General features: G+C 40.3%; 1 non-coding gene across 1 annotated transcript; it reads left to right on the top strand.

Annotated features, from left to right (window-relative positions):
* The first annotated feature begins 17,543 nt into the window (after positions 1-17,543).
* Positions 17,544-17,647, top strand: LOC119001027 (U6 spliceosomal RNA). Its single transcript, XR_005069464.1, has one exon. It is a non-coding gene; the product is annotated as a U6 spliceosomal RNA (small nuclear RNA).
* The last annotated feature ends 2,347 nt before the right edge of the window (positions 17,648-19,994 follow it).

The following is a 19,994-nucleotide window of genomic DNA, read 5'->3' as shown; positions in this document are numbered from 1 at the left end:
CCACATATTAAAACCATAATAAATAGTTCCCCCTCCAATCCTGTGTATGCACTTAGAAAAACAGATGCCATACCATGGCACTATTTTAAGATTATTTAGCTCCCGTCTTCTTGAGCTCCGTTCAACTACAATCACAAATCACCTTTCCATTCAGATTCAACCTCAGCCAAAGCCAGAAACAATTCTCACCATGGCCTAAAATACAGCTGCACCCTCAGCAAGTGCAGGGGACCCTGGGGCCACATGCTTCCATTTCACCCCCACCATTTGCCTACTGAATCAATGCTTTCCCACTCACCCTGGTTGTATTGGCTGAATTTATGTATATATCCAGATATCTGTTTGGTTTTCTCTCACCATTTTAAAACCCATCTGGATATAGAGCTTGTCCCTGAACCCAAATCCACTTGGCTGGGGTCCTGACATCCTGCCTAGTTCTGACAGTCTTTTCAATGAGGGCTGAGCTCTGTACCTAGACCCTCCGGCTACTCAAGGCAGTTCTGCTATATATCACTTGAAACCAGGGCTCCGTCCATCTCTCAACTTTTCATATAGCCTGATGCCTATGGACTCCTTTGGCTGTGTTCCCATGCAGCAGATTGAATCTCCTTGAATAACTGTACCTGCTGGAATCAAGCCCAAGTTCATCAAACATTTTTGGACTCCCTGAATTTTGGACTGCAAGAGAATTCCCTCCTGAAGTCACCTAAGAGCTGGCGTAGTTTTTGGTTCCACAGTAACTACTTTCTCACCACCCTTGACCTTCTCTTGCTACCTGGATCCAAGGATGCCTTGCTTCTTTATATGTTCCCATTCATGATTCTATAAATACAAATTTAGTGTGATCGTCTCAACTGTTGCATATGACAGCAGAAGCATGTTGTGGAATATTAAACAATATTCAATTTGCATTTGTATGACTAATAATAAAATCTAACACTGATTTTTAAATATTTTATTTATTTCTCTTTAGAGGGGAAGGGAAGGAGAGAGGAAGAGAAACATCAATGTATGGTTGCTTCTCGTGCATCCCCTGCTGGGAACTGACCCCTGAGGGGGAACTGGCCTGCAACCCAGGCATGTGCCCTGACTGGGAATCGAACTGTGATTGTCTGGTTCACAGGCCCGTGCTCAATCCACTGAACTACACCAGCCAGGGCTCACACTGATTTTTTTATGTTGTGATAAAAAATAAATAGAACTTACGCCTGTCCCTAACATTTATGAAGCACAAGGCAAGAGTGTAAATGGCAACTACATGGACTTTGAATGGTAGTCTATCTGATTACTTATTGAATAACAGTCCTCTGATTTATAAAACTACAAATCAGTAATTGGTTTATTTTTATTAAATTAATATGATTTATTTAAATAACTTTGATTTAAAGTATTCATATTCACTAATTACATCTTTGTTTTTCCTTATAGCAAATATTTTAGAAGAAATATCATTTAGTTTGAAAACAAATAATTTAAATGTATATATTTTACATAAAATTTATATTTTTGATGACAGCAATCAAAATTTTATACATTTTGAAAATAATTACTCATTTAGTACTTTAGATATAACTGTTATCAGAAAACTGTAAAAATCTTAATTTAAAAATATAATTAAAAGTTTGCTGAGATGAATGCAAAAAATTAATTTTATAGAAAATATACAATGTATGAGTTGTAGTTGTTCATTTTATGATTTATCAAGACATTGCTAGCCCATCAACTGAATACCCAACATGAGCAAAAGTAATTAAATTCATTCAGCTCTGGTATTTTGCCAAATTCAAGTCATATGAAAAAATATAGCTTTACACTTGTTTTCTGATTTTGTTGTTTTGAAAGTGTATGTGTCACAATAAAAGAAAAGAACTGTTCACTTGATTTAAAAGGAAGAAGGCAAATACTTCTTCATTTATACTCTTGCCTTGAGTTTCATAAATGTTAGGGACAGACCTACCTAAATTCCATTTTTTTAAATCACAAGGGTTATAAAACAAATGGTACTTAAAATATAAAGTAATAGAATTTTGCCCCTAATTTGGTCGCTTTGGTTGTTGTTATCCACCTATTTGTGTTGATAAAGGTGAAAGTGGACTTGTTTTCTAGGCTGTCATGTATATGAGCCTCTTTTTATGTTAAGAACTATTTTAATAGCTTTCTAAAGATGCCACAGAAATATTTACTTATTTGGCTTGGTTATTCTATGGAATACAATATTTCAAGTGAGGAGGTGTCTCTTCATGGGGAGGTCTCCTGCATTTGAACCAAAGAGCTGCCGTGACTTGCCAGAACGTGGTGCAGGTGGGGGCGTTATGTGTGTGTCATCATCTGTATCTCTTCATTTCTTGGCAGCTTTGTTGTCCAGTAGAGGAAACACTTAAGGGACAGCTGAAATCTGTTTCTTATCATCATACTTTCCAGAGAATGGAGCAAGTCCTCTTGTCATCTGTTGGCTCAGTATGCATCAATGCTGTTCCTTCAGGAAGATTTCCCTTGAGATAAAAATGTTGAAAGACGGCTTCATTCCTTTCATGCTCTGGTTTTTGCGTAAGACCTGCTCCTTAAATGCACATCCTTCGAGTAGGATTGTAAGATGTCCCATTCTCAAGTGATCTATTTTAAAAGTTTAATTTGTAAAATAAAAATACTTTATTTAATCCTTTCACCATACAATAACCTAACTATTTTATCTGTCTTGTTATTTATCTTTTCCTGTGTATTCTGTATAGGTCTGGTTTTATAAACTATGAAAATGGCTATGAGAAAAATTTACATTTCCAGAAGAGGGCATTCATAAATCATGCAGGGCACTTCTGGACAATCCTAAACCATGACTAGTCATGAGGAGAGACAGAGGATGGCCTGGGAGAGAAGGACTTCAAGTTGATAGCATTTATGACTTTGTGCGGTGACATGGTTCTTTCCCTGAAAAGAAGTCTTAGCTGTAATATTCTGGCCCCATTTCCAGTCGGTCAATGGTAGGGTGTCTTTGTAAATTCTGCCACTTCCATTACATTCACTGTCCTAACGCACTTTCCCATCAGGAATGGTGGTGTTGATGTGCTGGTTAAAACAGCTGCCACCTCTGATGTCTGAGAAGCTGTGATCAGTAGAACAGAGAGCCGCTCCCATATATTGCCAGTGTAGAAGTCAGAGATTTGCCAAGTAAATAAATAAATAAATTTCTTTTGAAGTATTCCCAACTGTTCCTCATTTATTTTAATATATTCCTTTAATCTACCACAGCTTGTTTATTAATTTTCAAAAGGCAACCTGGTTACACTTATGTTGACCTTTCAAGATTTCCCAGACATTCCGATTAAAATAGACAGACTACCTCCTCCTGCTGATCACACTGAATACTCGTTGCTTCTGCCAATTGTGTTGTGTAAACAAAAAGAGCAGCATAAAGGACATACTGGTACATCGAACACTTTTTGTCAGCACAACGCTATTTTACCTAACACAGGATTCCTGCCTTTTAGTGCACCAACATTTTACTTCCAAATAGGTACTGTAATCACAAACTAATCTTTATTTTTGTTCTTTAAATAGTAAGGTTACCCAGTTTTCCATTTCTAGACAGAGAAGAAAGAAGTACCATGTCCTGAGAATGTGTATTGTTTTATCTTCTCCTCTTCTACATTGAGCATAAACTTTCTTTTTAAAATCCCAACATCCTGGAAATATTCAAGTCATTTGAAAAAAACCAGAAACATGTTCCTCTTACCACGGTTAAAGGCAAAGTCCCAAAATAGTCCTGGCGCCCAGGGGTTGCATAATAAGTGCTTCCTGGACTGAGCTATTTCATCCTTAACCTCCATTTATCTTTACAAGAGGTGGTTTAAAATAAAGAATCAATTTAAGCATTGATTTTTTTAAAAAAAAAAAAGCAACTTGGCTTCTATGATCAAGTCCAACTTAAGAGCATATGTTAAATTGTTAAGTCTATTAGAAAGTGATGAGTACCCACAGTGGAGAAAAATATGCTGCAGTTACTTATTTATACACACATTCTCCCTATTTTAATTTTTTTCCAATTACTAAAATAGAACAATAAACCAGAGGGCAACACATTCCTTTTCTCTACCACCAGATGCACATAACAGAACTATTGCTCACTAGGAGGGTGCTTGTTACTCGCATGTGATCATCAAGAAACACACGGAGAATGATTATGTGGTCTATGTCCTACTTTATTTGCTTTTTATTAAAGCAAATAAATATTAATCTGTATTCTCTGAGTTTTGATTTGTAAACAATGATCACTCAGAATGAGCACGAGTGTTTCAGAAAAGTTATGATGAGCATAGATATAAAATGATGTTGGGAGGTTAGGTTCATTTAGTCCTTTACACAAATCTTTGGGGAAGGAACTGGACCATTGTTTAATGTATAGTGAAGTATGTATAAAAGATGTCTCAAAGATTTTGTATAAGGCAGAATTTATTACACTATTCAGTCTGCCACATGTTTGCGGAACTTTTATCCAGTACGTTCTACTTACAAGACACTAGGGCTATAAGATGAGTATGATGTAGCATGTGAGTACTTTCTATCATCAACAAATGCAAAAATGAGATGGTGATCATCGCTGCACAGTAATCTGCTGTGGAAGGCACGGCTTAAGCCAAGTTTCTAGAAACAAAGACACTTGGTCAATATTGTCCCATTGGTAACTGTTATGCACAAGTTATGGTGACCCTCTTCAGGACAGTTAACAAGACTAATGGAAATTTAGGAGTTCTGCCCTTGGACATTTAAACCACAGTCCTCTTACTCTTCAGTCATACTCTGCCATTCCCTCCTCTACTGTGCAGACTTCTCCCCTTCCCTGGTGGCTTAACACTTCACATAAATCTCTCTTCTCTCCCTTCTCTCTCCTTCCCTGCTCTCTCTCCCTCGAATGCTATTTTAGTAAATGCAAATCCTAATCCTCCAAATAAGGTAAGCAACAACATATTGTTTAGCTAGTTTAAATAAAAAAGAAATCTAACTGGAGTTGGGTCACTTGAAAATTAAAGCTCAATCATTTGGTGGCCAACTGCTCTCTTTGCCTGGGCTTATGTGGCTGACAAAAATGGAAGGGGATTCCTTCATGCTCAGCTTGCCCTGGTTGCTGGAGATAATTCTCCTTGTCTAGGCCTATATATGCCCTTGAAGGTTAGCAGCCTTTCTGCCACGCTTATGGCCCAGGAATCTCATTGGTACCAAAATTTCAAGGCCAAATGTTCGGACTTCCAGGGTCCATCAACCTTTTTTAAGCTCTGTCACTTCCTTCAGGTGTTATAAAGGAGTATGTTGAACATGACTGAGGATCACCACTGATCCATGGGACTCCAGGTACTTTTGTTTCAGCTGTGCTGCACAAACTCCTCTTAAAACAGGGGAGCCCAAAGCTCCTGGATAACTGCTTAGATCTAGAGAGTGGATAGTAAATTATAAAGAACAAAGCATAATATCTCACAATCATCTTGGTTCTCTCTCTCTTTCTGAGGACTTAACCATCTGCTTCTTCTGGTTTCTTTTTCTTTTTTTTAACCTAATAATTGAATGCTTGCTACGGGTCAACCTCAGAAAAATCCTTAGAGGTCAATATTATTAATCCCATCTGAAAGTTGAAGAAACTGAAGGGCAAAAAATGAAAATGAAGTAGCAGAGCTAAAATTTAAAAATTGTGTCTGTTTACCAACTTCAAAGGAAGTGTAGTGTAAATCAAAAGAAATGTCCGGTTTGGAAGCAGAACTCCAGCACTGCCACCCACCCAAGCTCCTACAAAGTGGGTGATCTTGACCAAGTTGCTTAACTTCCCAGCTCCCCACTGTGCTTACCCAGAAATTGAGGTACTTGCTCACAGAGTTTATGTGAATATTAAGTGAGGTAATGAACAATAAACTACTTTGTGAAATTGTAGGATGATAAGACATTCAGGTCATACTATAACATTAGGCTCTACTAGTTAGATATCCAAGGTAATCAATATTTTATAGTGATTAGTTAGCTAATGAGCTGACTGAGACATCCCCAGGAGATCAGTAAGGGGGAGTCTTCGTACAGAATAATAGGGACCTGGTTCTGAATAAGGACGAGGTTAGGGAGATGCTCCAGAGCATCAGAGGGTTTGACACTCAGGAAAGTGATAGGTTCCCTCGGGAGATCCGAAGTTATGTAAATTCTTAGAAACAACATTAGAAATCACCTTCCATGATCCCAGGCTACTAACGTTACAAGAGATAGTCTCTAAACATGGCTGAACATCTATTAAGAAATAGAGACCAAGTGCAGAGTCATCTGTGAAGAATCTATGCCCATTAAACTCAAACTTAAAAATCTAAGCATTCTGATGAAGCAAGTATAGACTGTAAATGTGACTGGAATGTCATTGTGTGTTATGTTTAAAGACAAAACAAAACACAAAAAATTAGGGATAGCCACTAGAAAACTTGTCACATTTTCTATTTGTATCCTGTCTAGCACTTACCAGGTACAGTGTCACGTATATATGAAGGTAAGTGTTAAATGATCATGTGCTGGGCTCCATTTGTATTCAGTTCAATTGAGACATTACAGACAGAAGTTGGAGAGACTGAGACAAGATTTTTTTTACTAGTAATAATAATTGTTCATTTTTATTGAGCATTTACTAAGTGCTTTACAGGGATGAGTTAAACGAACCTCCTAATAATTTCAAGTATACTCTCTTATCATCCCCATTTTACAGAGGAGAGAAAGGGAGAGGGTAAGAGAGAAGGGGATGGGGAGAAGGACAGAGGAGGAGGGAGAAAGAGAGAGAGATTAGGCAAAGAAATGAAATGGGTATAAGAGGAGGACACTGCCCCCCCCAAATGGAATTATCTTCTGGAGGGTGGGGTCCCTGTAGTACAAGCTTCCCCCACTAAATGATGGCTCTTGGAGCCCACCCGCATCAACATTCCAGCTGGCCTTGTTGTGAGAGGCGTGGTTTGGCCTCAGTGAATTTATTTCAAGACTCTCAATGCATTTGCCCATTTCATGATGGGTGGTTTACACCTGCCTACATTGCACTGAGTGTTCAGCGGTTTTTGACCAAAAATGGCATGACCCAGTGCCCCACCATCTCTGTTCACCCGATCTCACCCTGAGTGTCTTTTTTTGTCCTTTGATGAAAAAAGTCCTCAAAGGGAAACACTTTGCCAGTGCAAAAGAGGTAAAAAAACCTGCAGAAACACTAAAAGACATCAAAATCAATGAGTTCAAAAACTGTTTTGAGCAGTGGGAAAACGTCTTGATGGGTGTATTGCATCAAATGGAGAGTACTTTGAAGGAGACTGACATTTAAATGTGTAAGAATAAATACACGACTTTTTATAAATTCTGGGTCCTACCCTGTATAGTAAGTGCTAGACCAGTATTGGAACCCAAGAATTGTGACTTCAGGACACGGCATTTAACCAGTATGCCATGAGGCTAGACTGGAAACTAACTCAAGAGTGTTCAACATTTTAGTGTCTCTGGGCCACACATTAAATACACAAGCACCAATGAAAACTGATGAGCAGAAAAGAAGCCCATGCACAATTTTTGTGATATCCACCACCACAGATAAGCAAAAAAGTCTTCATGTAAGAATCCTAATTATGCAGAGGCTCTTTAGATGTTTTTAAAATTGTTGAGTGAATCCCAAGTTTGCGATGGCAAATACAGAAAATGTACATATCTAAATAATAGAACATCAAAGATTTTTAAAATATTTTTATTATAAAAGTAAAAGAAAAAGAGGGCAACGTAAAACTAGTGGGACGTTTGACCTTGTGTTTGGCAAACAAGTGCACCAACATCTGGTTTGATAGAAGTAACTCACTTAATATGATCACTTCTATTTACTTCTACTACTTAATAGAAGTAATCCTCAATGAGTTCTCAAATTGTCATCAGATATTTTAGTTCTCATTTTACCCTTAATGTGCTTCTTTCTTGATAATAGTCACTCACAAATGTAGGTGCTGCCAAACAGCAGTGATATGAACAAGGCGTGATTGTGAAGCAAGGGGTATCTGGTTCTGGGAAGACGGAACCTGTAGAAGTCCAATAAAGAGATACACTCAACATTTTCTTCAAGTTGAATGCCAGATTGCAGCTCTATGCATTCCCTTTTAAAATTGGCAGGTAACATATTTATGTCAACTGAAGATGGAGTCTCAAATATAGCAAAATATTGATTATTTTCCCAGAAATCTTGAAATCTGTTTTCAAATTCTTGTATCACATTGAAAAGCAAGGTTGCATATTGTTTGCTGTTTACAGGACTGTGTTTAGCCGTCTTGAAATGCATAGCATTGTTTGCCTTAATTTGAGCTTGCCATAAGTTCAGTTCCATTTGGAATGCTGTATGGTTTGAAACACGGTATCGATAACTTGGTTTTCACTTTGAAGACACATGTTTAATTCATTTAAATGAGCAGTTAAATCCACTAACAATGCTAAATCTGTAAGCTAGTTTTCATCGTTAAGTTCCAGCACAAATTTATTTTTTGATAACATAAACGACTTGATAACATGTTGCAGATCACAAAATCTTTTCAACATTTGGCTTCTACTCAGTCACCTTACTCCCAAAAAGTAAATGATGTCACCGTAGTCAGTATCAATACTTTTAAGAATTCCTGGAACTGGCAATGATTCAATCTGTCAGCTCTTATGAAATTCACAGTCTTGATGATGATTTGCATGAGGTTATCCATTTTTAAAGCTTTTGTGCATAAATTTTCTTGGTGTTCTATGCAATGATACTTCATCAAATGTGAGTTTTGAGTAGCAACTGCATCATCTTCTATTACTTTTACAAGTCTCTCTCTTTTCCCTGCTGGGCCCCATCAGTGACTACCAGATGCGCTGACAGTGGACAAAGAGATCGCTCCAACATATTTGTTACTGCTTCGTATAAATCTCTCCACTTAGCTGTATCCTTTAATGACACTAAAGACGCTATTTATTCAGTGAAATTGCGTTAGCCATCAATACCACTAATAAAAATGGCAAGTTGAGCTGTATCTATACTATAGTATTATCACCCATCGCCAAAGCATAAAATTTAAAATTAGCAGCTTTACTGTCCAAACTTCTTTAGATAGTTTCTTCAATTCCCCTGGCTATAGTCTGCTGAGACGAACTGGTTTTAGAAATATCCCCCTTTTTCCAGGGCAAATTATACCTACCACGCTTTCTGCCTCTATTGTTTAATAAACTCACCATCAATAAATGGTTTTGATCTTTTTGTTATTAAATATGCTACCACATAACTAGCTTTTACAATGGAATCTTTCCAAGTTGTAACTTTTTGAAAAAAATTTTGTTGAGGAAACAGATTTTTTATCAGTTCTGCTGTTGTGTTCTTAGGACACAATCCTTCATACCCACTGAATTTGGCAGCATGTTTTTGCATATAATGCCCTTTCAAATTAAAGCCTTTGAAAATTTGCACACATTTCCTACAAATTAAGCAGAGTGCCTCACTATTTCGCCCAACAAAGAAAGGAGTCATCTGTCCACTTTCCATTGAACAATCTTCCTTCATCGCAAGTTTTCTTTTGGGGGATTCTCTTTTCTTTTGAGACGTTGTAGAAGCCATGCTGGGATTTAAAAAATAATAATAGATACGGGACTTTACTTTTTATTATGAAATTAACTGACAGGAAAATAGAAAGCAAGGTTTGGGCCCTTCCACAGCCCTCTTGGCTGTCGATGCAGGGCAAGGTGGAGGGTGGATGGTAAAACACAGTGGGCAATGTGTGAGGTGCCACCAAGGTGTAGAAGTACCTTTAATAATCAAATAGGAATGTTTACCTGACTTCGGAAAACATTAAATGCCTAACGCTGCAAGGGTAGGTTGGACTATTACCGATAGCCACTGCCTCACTGAGTCACCATGAGCACAGGTAACGTCTGGCGGTCTCGGCTCTTCTGTGTGTGCTTGGAAGGTAACACACTGGAAGCTGCAGGCCACCGTAAAACTGAAGCCACACATGTGTACAGATAATGAGAGCATGTGTATGTTTATTTTATGTGACATTGCAACATGTAATCACAAAAAAAATCTCATCATGTTTTAAGTGAATTTACAAGTGTGTGCTGGTCCACATTCATAGCCACCCTGGGCTGCATGCGGCCCACAGGCCGCAGGTTGGACACTCCTGCTTTAACTTATCCCTAAAGCCAGAAGAGTCCTCCTAATATAACAGCCCAACATAGATCTCTGGGCTGCCACTTTGTGAATTTGTGCTTACTGAGCGTCATGAAGAATTATGACTTGTCTCAAAGCACATCAAGCACAGAGGCTAAAAGGCCAACATCCTGAGGAACTGTTGAATTTCCACCCAGCTCTCTGATGTGTACCATTCTGAACCAAGGCCTCTAAGAAAGGGTTTTGTCCCTTCACACTGTCTTCCCCTTTGTCCAGTGGGACACACATAACACTAGGTCAGGGGACAGCAGAACCACAGATGAAAGGATTCTCAGCCTCTGAGTCATGACGTTTTGGAAATGTACCCACTAACCAGGAATACCTGCCTTGGACTGTTACAGCTAGAGAAAAAACCTTAATTGTAGTTAGACCATAACACACGTTAGGGGTCTATGTGTTAGTGCAGCTAGCCCCACCCTCACCGAAACAGAGGAATGGAGAAAGGCCATATGGATACACCAAGCTTTAACACCTTCTCTCTGACCAATAGAGAAGCATACATTAATGAATGTCAGGCTCTCTTTATTTCACCAATTACGTAAATTATTTCTCATCCTGTGGGGACAAACCAGTGAGAAAGTTAAAAAAAAAAAGAGCAGGAAGCTTTAATCCAATGTCTCTAAGAAGAAGTTTTCTATTGTATTTTAAGGCAAACGTGAGGACAGTGACAAAATTGTTTACCCCATTCTGTAGGTATTACTGTCCTTGTTTGAGAAAATTGAGGTACAAAGAGGTTAAGTAACTTGGCTGTGTTTGCTTCTATGTAGACGTCTACTCGTAAGACTATAATTTGATTACATGACAGCAATACAAAAGGTTTGAAAAGCAAACTGTGTCAACGTGAACATAATTATGGAGATAGGAACATACATTCATTTACTAAAGACCAAAATTAGGGAAGAGCCTTTTTAAACAAAATGCCTTTGACAATAAAAGTATAAACCAAAGTATAACAGATTTGCCCATTATACTTCCCCACTATAAACAGTAATCTGTGTTACATTTTTAACTGTGAACTGCTTTTCTCTTAGAAAAAAGAATATCTAGAGAACATGGTAAGAAATTAAGGCCTGACTCCTTGGTTTTGAAGAGGAAAGTCATCTAACAGAGCAGTCCAGGTTTTTTACAAATGCAGAATCCCTCCCTTCGACTGGGTCTTTATTGCCAGGCAATTACTAACTCATGCCACGTTGATTCCCTACAACTTCATATTAAAGCCCATTCCCAACCATTCCCATCTTCTTTGAGATCTGGGTCTCTCCATAATCTCTGGATAGAGGAACCTTGCTGCTGGATCCATGAGCAATGGAAGGTGGTATGTAAAGATAAATAGGTAGTATGGGGGCTGGAGGTGGGGTTTGTGGGAATGAAAGCTTGGCTGGAGGTGGCCCTCTGATAGTGACAAGGGCCCCGAGACTCTCCCGTGGGGTTCTGAGAGGCTGACTCTCCTAAACTGATGAAAGTGAGGTAGCAGCAGGATGCCAGTTTACTAGTGAAAATTTTAAAATATAACAGTCTCATTCACATGAACTGCACATTCTCTGCCACATGCACCTGAACATGAGAATCTCCATCAATATCAGAAACAATTGAATTTATTTTGTGAACGGGCTGGTGCAGGATCAGGGCTTGATGGCCCCAGCTGAGTGCTTTCTCTTCCTGTAGTCAGGTCACCCCGAATCTGAAGGTTGCTCGGAAAGCAGGAACCAGGGGCACGGGGCTCACAACAAATGTTGAACTTCTTCCAGCTGTCATCCTGGGCCCTCTTCTTCTCTATACTTTCCTCAGGCTGGGTCACCCACACACGACGTACATGACTGAATGGAGGCAGATGACTCACAAATTTGTATGTCCTGGGCTCATCTTCTTTGAGTTCTAATCCATCCATTTTCCTGCCTACTTGACATTTCCACTTGAATGTCTCCAAGGCATCTCAAAATTACCCCCCAAACCAACTCACGAGGTTCCCCCTCAAAACCATCCCTCCTAGTGTTCTGTCTCAGGGAACAGCACGGCATTCATCTGGCTGTACGCAAGGAGTTGGCGTTAATAATGTCGGCTCCCTCGCCACCCTTATAACTGAGTTTTTCCCAAGTTCTGTTGATGCTAGCTTCTAAAAAAGTCTCACCAACCTCTGCACTTCAATCTGTCACCATTAACAAGACCATATTTAAATTACCCTCATTTCTCATCCAGGCACAAGAGCTTCTAACTGATCTCCATGTTTCCATTCTCCAATGAATCCTCCATACGGTAGCTTTAATGGCTTATTTAAAACATTTATCACTACCCCCAGCCCCCACCAGTGATAATTTTCCATGCTGTTACGACAAATACAAATTTCCTAAATGCTGTTTGAGGTCTCTGCATAGTCTCAGCATTGCTCTCCAACTTCATCTTCCTCATGTCCCTCAACCCCCACAGCTCCAACCAACCTGGTGTTTCAATCTCTCTTATTTGCCGTGAGGTTCCACAGCAACTTAGCACATGAGGTTTCCCCATCCAGCACACGCTAGGCCCCATGCCTTCTTTGTGGACTTACTGCTGCACATCTATCAGACCTTGGTTCAAACAGTAGCCTCAAGGAATCCTCCACTAGCCTCCCTGACTTGCACACACTGCCCCTCCCTAGGCCCTCACACCCCCATTTAGCTCCTTTTGCAGCATTTGTCCCATTGCCATTTCATATTTGTAAGCTCTGTGGTAGAAAGACTGATGTGTGTTTTTATTCATAATTTTGTCAGCCAGTGCTTTTTTTTTTGCCCATAATATGCACTCAACAATGTTTGTCAAATGAGTACAAAAAAACAATGTGTAGAACATTGCTGTGGCACCAGGATGAGGGTGCTTGATGCATCCCTCTTACACTCACAACACGTACACACTAGGAACCAAACATTTGAAGTCACATGTCTTTGGCCCTTTGTCCCCGGACGGGATGCCAAGGTAAAATCTGCACGGGCCCTGGTGCCAGGCTGTCTGGATTAGGACTCGTACTACACCACTGAATTGTGTGGCCAGGGTAAGCTATTGAACTGCTCTACGCCTCAATCTTTTCATCTATGAAGTAGGAAGAATTTGGTATTTAAATAATTGGCTAACTATGAGAAGTAATACTGAGGCTATAAAGGCTATGGTCTAATAAATGTTAGCTGTTATCAATATTTTAGGTTTCTCTCTTTTTTCTCTGTATCTCTAAGTCTGATCAGTTGTTTCATACTCTGAGTCCTTTTGTAATTATGGTGGTGTTTACAGTCAGCATACTCTGTCTTTAGAGCTATAGAAGCTGCTCGTATGTGGTGTAATGTAAAAGGATAAAGACCTCACCCCACCCCCAAAAGGCAAAACCGTGCTTCACAGGTGCAGGAATACGGATCTGTGATATGTGCCATTTGCAATCTAATCTTCCTTGTCACCCTTCCTCCGAAGGGACGGTCCTCCTGCAGAGCGCTGCGATGACTTCCCAAGTCTCTTCTCCAACCAAACAACCCAAGTTCTTCGCCATATGACACTTTCTAAAATCTTTATAACTGTTGATGTCCTTGTCCAATTCATCCCCTACCGTGGATGCTGCGCCCACAACTTAGTACAGTGCATGAAATGGGAGCTAATGAAGCACCTCACTCACCGCGGGCCGGCAATAGATAACATGTGAGTGTGTTTACAGATATAGATCCACTAACGCCGCCCATTTTAAACCGAGAGTCCAGAAGGGTATTTGGGTTGAAGAGTATTTCCCTATGGTTCATGTCTTTTTCAAAATCTCAGAATGGGGCCTTATTTGGAGATAAAATCACTGAAATTGTAATTAGTTAATATTCATGCTGGAGTAGCTTGGACACGTAATCCAGTATAACTGGTGTCCTTATAAAAGAGAAGAGACACAGATAAATAAAAAGATGCCATGTGTACGCACAGATGAGAAAAAGAATGGCAGCCATATGATTACAGAGGAGAGACGGGAACTGTGCAGCTACAAGCCAAGAAACGCCGAGGGTTGCCAGGAATCGCTGGAAGCTATGAGAAAGGCATGAAACAGATTCTCCCTCAGAGCCCCCAAGAAGCACCCAATCTAGGCAACACCTTGACTTTGAGCTTCTGGCCTCCAGAACTGTGAGAAAATAAATTTTTGTTGTCTTAAGCTTCACAAAAAATATCCAGTACACCCTGAACGTATCTTTCACTTCCTCCTCCTCCCAACCACTTGTACCTTAAACACAGTGTGCTTTCAGTGACTTTGTGTGTCTGCGTTTGGATATACTATGTGTTGTTCTCAAAATTCCTCAGTATTCAGGATCTCAGAACCACCTTGCCATAGCCCGCATGACTCACCACAGAGGAAAATGTACGTGATTCCTGCCACAGACATTTGCTTTAATACTTCACTTGTCTTGATGACAAATCTAAAGCTTTTGAAAAATGAAATAATGCTGTTTATGTTCCTATTGTTCTAAAAACACATAATTAAGAAAAACTTTAAAAAATGGGCAGATTTGACCGTTTTTTTTACCTGTCCCTCCTTTTGAGTTATTGTATTTAGGCAGTAAAATTAAAATTTGGCACATTATCTGCATGTGGCCAAGACCACAGCACTCAGGTGTGTTTTCTTTTTCTCCCTTTGAGTCCTACGTTCTTTGCTGTTATGAGTTCTCTGCATGCCAACTCTAATGGACTCTCCCCTCCTTTTTGTACAGGTTGAGCCTTGGAAATGAGCCTTCATTTCCATCCTCATTTTTATCTCAATTACAGTGCTGTTTCTCTAAGAAAATGTTTTCACAAAGCGCTCCAGTCCCACTAACCTGATGCTTCTCAGAGAGCTGCCCTTCAAACTGCTGGAGAGCAGGGATGCTGCTGATGACGAGTTATATTTTTCACCATCACTGAGTCATCCTTGGCCTCGTTAGTGGCAGCAATGATTTACCTAGGCCTTGCTGTGTGCCAGGAGTGGGCCAGGGGCCCGGGACCAGTGGCCAGAACAGGACTGACCCTGAATAGAGCAATTCTGACTGCACACATTTTTTTTCTTAAAAACTCATCTACATCCACAGTAACATTGCAACTAGAGAGCCAACATGCACACATTCAACAAATTGCTAAAAATGGGATGCCAAAAACTAAAGCCCACGATAAAAAAACGTGACTTTGCAGTCTCAGTAAGGGACTGTCAGAAGGAAGAATTGTTGCTATTAAAAAATGATGAGGAAGGCAGAGACATTAATTTTATATGTCTTCAATGACTGTGTTTACAATCTGTTATGTTTTAGATAAAGGTTTAGGAAAGACTTCTCATACTTTGTATGCAGCTTAGTTTCAGTGTACTCCTCCAGGGGAAAATAATAAGGAAAAATCAAATAAATATGTCTGTGCATAAGGAAAAAATAATTTGGTTGCCAAAGGGAAAATTTATCAGGTTGAAAATTACTCTCTAGAGATAGTTCTTCTGAAACTATCAAGGTTTGCTTTGCTTTTCTTTGAACCTTCTTTGATCTTTCATTTTGTCATTTGTGGACAAGCTCAATGTCAGGAAAGGTATCAAAATATATAATCATTAAAAACCACGAGTTCTAAAACAAAACATATGTCAAATATCAGGAATTCAAGTTCTCAAAAAATACCTGATGCATCCAAAATCAAAGCAGTCTGTTATATCACTAAAATTAAGATAAAAATAGCAAACACTCTTCCTGTGTTCCTTCAGAGCAGGAGGGTTTAATCTCCTGTCTGTAGGGAATCTGTGGTTGGATGATGGACTTCATGGGCTACGTGAGCTCCATGAATTTATGGCAAAAATTTAAATGTGGGCATATTCACTTTCTTAAGGCAAGAGTCTACTAGTTCAGCAGATATTGCAAGGTCCAGGTCAAAGTTAAGATCTACTACAAAGGAAACTTTATACCAATGTGTTTAAAATACAAATTTAGATTTTTATTAACCAGGTAGTAATTAAACACTAGAAAATGGAAATTTTTATTTTCTTTGGAATATGACAAAAATAAGGTTCTATTCCTTATTTTCTTTCAGCAAGGTAAGGAATGGAAAAAGAAAAACATGCTATTTTTTATTAGGAGGGGTCACATAGCTATAATTTAGGTAAAGGAGTGGGGAGCAACAAGTCAAGGTACCCTCAAAACTTCAGTAAATTTTCTGGAAGGCCGTAATATTCTATCCAATACCTAGTGGACTAATCATCGTGCCTGCTTCTGCTAATCACTTAACTTCTTGAACATCATCTTTTATCTTCATTCTATTCTCTTCCTTCGATACTCAGGATGCCTGCAACTATCTGCTCTCTAATGGTCCGCATGGTTCTCCCGCTCATATCCTTCTTTGAAGAGTCAGGGGCTTTCTGCACCTCTGCTTTTTAATTCTGGTTAAGTATCTAGTCCAAAAGTCATACCATTTTTTCTGCATGTAAATATTCAGTTTTTCTAATACTTTTTTTGAAGAAACTGTCTTTTTCCCATCGTGTTTTGTTATTTTACTCCTCACCTGAAGATATGTCTATTGATTTGAGAGAGAGAGGAAGTGGGAGGAGAGAGAAACACCAATCGATGGCCTCCCCCACGCGCCTCAACTGGGGATCCAATTAATAACCTAGATATGTGCCCTGACCAGAGATCAAACTTGCAGCCTTTTGGTGCAGTGATGACACTCCAACTAACAAAGCCATCCAGCCCATTGTGAATTCTTGACTCCCTTGTTCAAGATCAGTTGACTGTATGTAATATACATGGGTTTATACCTGGGATCTCTACTCTGTTCCATTGCTCTGTATGTTTGTTTTTATGACAGTATCATATTTTTTCAGTCACTGTAGCTTTGTAATGTATCTTAAAATCAGGAAGTGTGATGCTCCCAACTTTGTTCTTTTTTCTCAGAATTACTTTGGCTATTTGTGGTCTTTTATGATTTCATATGATTGTTTCAAAGGAACAATTCCATGATTCCATAGGACTGTTATTTTCTGTACAGTGTAGTGTTAATAATTCTATATTGCACACTTAAAATTTTGTTAAAGCCCTGGCTGGTATAACTCAGTGGATTGAGCATAGGCCTGCAAACCAAAGGGTCCCAGGTTTGATTCCCAGTCAGAGCACATGGCTGGGTTGTAGGCCAGGTCCCTAGTCAGGGGGCATACTAGAGGCAACCACACATGATGTTTCTCTCCCCCTCTTTCTTCCTTCCCCTTTTTCTAAAAATAAATAAATAAAATATTTTAAAAATTGTTAAGAGGGTAGACTTCATGTTAAATGTTCTTATCACAATAAAAATAAGTAAAATAAAAGCCACATCAAAGCAGCATGTCTTAAATTAAACATACATCATGCTCGCTTCGGCAGCACATATACTAAAATTGGAACGATACAGAGATTAGCATGGCCCCTGCGCAAGGATGACACGCAAATTCGTGAAGCATTCCATATTTTTTGTATTCTTTTTGCTCTGAATCTTTGTTTGCTCTGTTGGAACTGTGTGAGTAGTTCTACAGAGAAGTGTGTAGTGGTCCAGAAGGAGAAAGGGGTCTCAGAACCCCTCCCTGATAGTAGATCACAGGAGGAGAAAGATGATGAGGAAAGAAACCTCATTAATGCTCTGAACCCAGGGAATGAGAGACCCCAGAGAGCGGGAACTCCTGTGGTGACCCTGACTTCTGGGGAGGTGAGGCCTACTACAGCTTCTCCTGCCCTGCAAATGGGAGAAGACTTCCACCACAGACTCGCAGCCTCTGCAGGTGGGCTCTGCACACCCACCGCACCAGGGGTTGCCAGGGTCCTCCTTGGCTCCTGAAAAGGGAGCTGCAGGGCCCCCACCTTCACAGGTGGGAGGAGCCTGCTCTCCACCTGCATTGGTGATGGCAGCTTCAGTGCATCACTCCCAATGGGTGGAGGGCGTCTTTGTGGTGCCCTCACACCTGTGGGTGGAAGGGGTCCTGGGGGCTTCCGGGGCTCCTGAAACCAGAGTCCTGGGACTTTTGCAGGTGGGCAGAACCAAAGTTGGAGTGCTGCCATTTTGGGTAAAATGGATGAGCCACGTGAGTGCCCCACCATGGAGGACAGAGCATGCGTGGGCATCGCCATCTTGGACGACCCCACATACATGGGTGCTGCCATGTTGAATGATCCCACGTGCATGGGCTCCGCCATCTTGGAAAGGCTAAGGCTTCTCTTCAGATTATGGGCTTGTATGCTGCTGCTGTGTGGGCACTGCAGCAGTCAGGTTCTCTGTGTGACTGGTTCTGATAGTAATGGCTCTGGTTTTGAAGGTCATGAACTGAGGTCCAAGAGTGACCATCTGATTTATAGGATGTTTGCAAGGTCTAAGCTTCAGAAAGGTGCAAAATGTCCCTGTGAATCTAGGGACTTTGAGTGGAAGGAACCTGTAGTGCTAGGGACTTTTAGCTGCCACATACTGAGTTTAAGTACTGAGTTTAAGTACAGTCCTTCTCATGTGGGAAAGGAACCAAGGTTAAAAGAGAATGCTGGGTAAATCTACATGAGTAGAAATATGTATAAAAGAATGTGAAAGTTTTAAACCTGGAGTAAAGGAAGCCTCAACTACTTGTTTTCTGGTTTTGTGGGAAAAGTGCAAATTTCTCACATGTGTTCTGTTTCTGATCAGAAACCTGTATTGAAGACCTAGTGAAGGTCACCTGTAGCCAGTTGGGGAGAATGCTTTTGCCACCCAGGATCCAGGAAGGGTCATTTAGAGCTGATAAGTGTTTCAGCCTGAGGCAAAGCAGCATGTCTCTGCCATGAAACTGGATCAGAAGAGAGCAAGTCTTTGCCATTGGTCCTGTTTCTGATCAGAAACCCTCTGTACCTGAAGACCTAGGAAAGGTCACCTGTAGCCAGTTGGGGAGAGTGCCTCTGCCACTCAGAACCCAGGAAGGGTCATTTGGGGCTGATAAGTGGATCAGCCTGAGGCAAAGCAGCATGTCTCTGCCAAGAGACTGGGCCTGAAGGAGCATGTCTCTGTGAGGCACCAGTGGACAAATTGGTGCAAGAGAATGCCTCTACCTGTATATTGTTTCAGAACTCTGTTTCAAATTTTGCTCTGCATTTGCTCTAAAAAGGAGGTTGAGGATTCTAGAAAAGGTTGAAATTTCATACTCTGTAAGAAAGTGAATAAGGAAACGGTTTTTCCATTATGCTTTATATTTTTCTCCCTACCTGATCCCTCCAGAATTTGGCACTATGAAGGAATGAATGATGATGTAAAGTTTCTTTGCATAAAACCAATAAGACCAGTCATTAATAGTGGTTTTGTTAACCAGTACTTTGACTGGAATGTCATGCCTGAAGGAGGCAAGTAGGGGTTCTGGTTGTCACCAGAAGGCCCTGAGGAACTGGGATTGACTTGCGAAGCTAGCAAAAGCCCACGAGAAAAGCCTGGTACTTTGGTTGATTGTGGGGTTCATGCCAGTCTTTCCGGGGAAGGAACGAAGGTTGCCTTCCTGAAAGATGGCTAAAAGGAACCTGTAGGCACAATGGAGGCTCAAGGATTTGAGTGAAACGACTAGTATAGGCGAAGCCAGATGGCAGGTGTGTGGCTCTGCTTCTGTGCCCTGAGGGGAAGACTGAGAAGTCAATCTGAAGGTTCCCTGTGTGAGTTCCAGCAAAGTAGACTTAAGGATCATAAGTGATCCAGGCTGCTCTTGGTGTGTTTATGCAAACGAACAGGCAAAATCAAAAGCGGGACCCAAAGTAGTCCCTGTAATAACAGTGAGGGTGATCTTAAGGAGAAAAATTGTAGCTCAAGGAAAATCACAGTGCTC

The sequence above is a fragment of the Sturnira hondurensis genome, unplaced genomic scaffold, assembly GCF_014824575.4.
Source record: "Sturnira hondurensis isolate 20B ecotype Veracruz unplaced genomic scaffold, ASM1482457v3 Scaffold0016535, whole genome shotgun sequence".
NCBI lineage: Eukaryota > Metazoa > Chordata > Mammalia > Chiroptera > Phyllostomidae > Sturnira > Sturnira hondurensis.
Note: the sequence above shows the minus strand (reverse complement) of the source record. Positions and strands in the feature narration are given on the sequence as shown.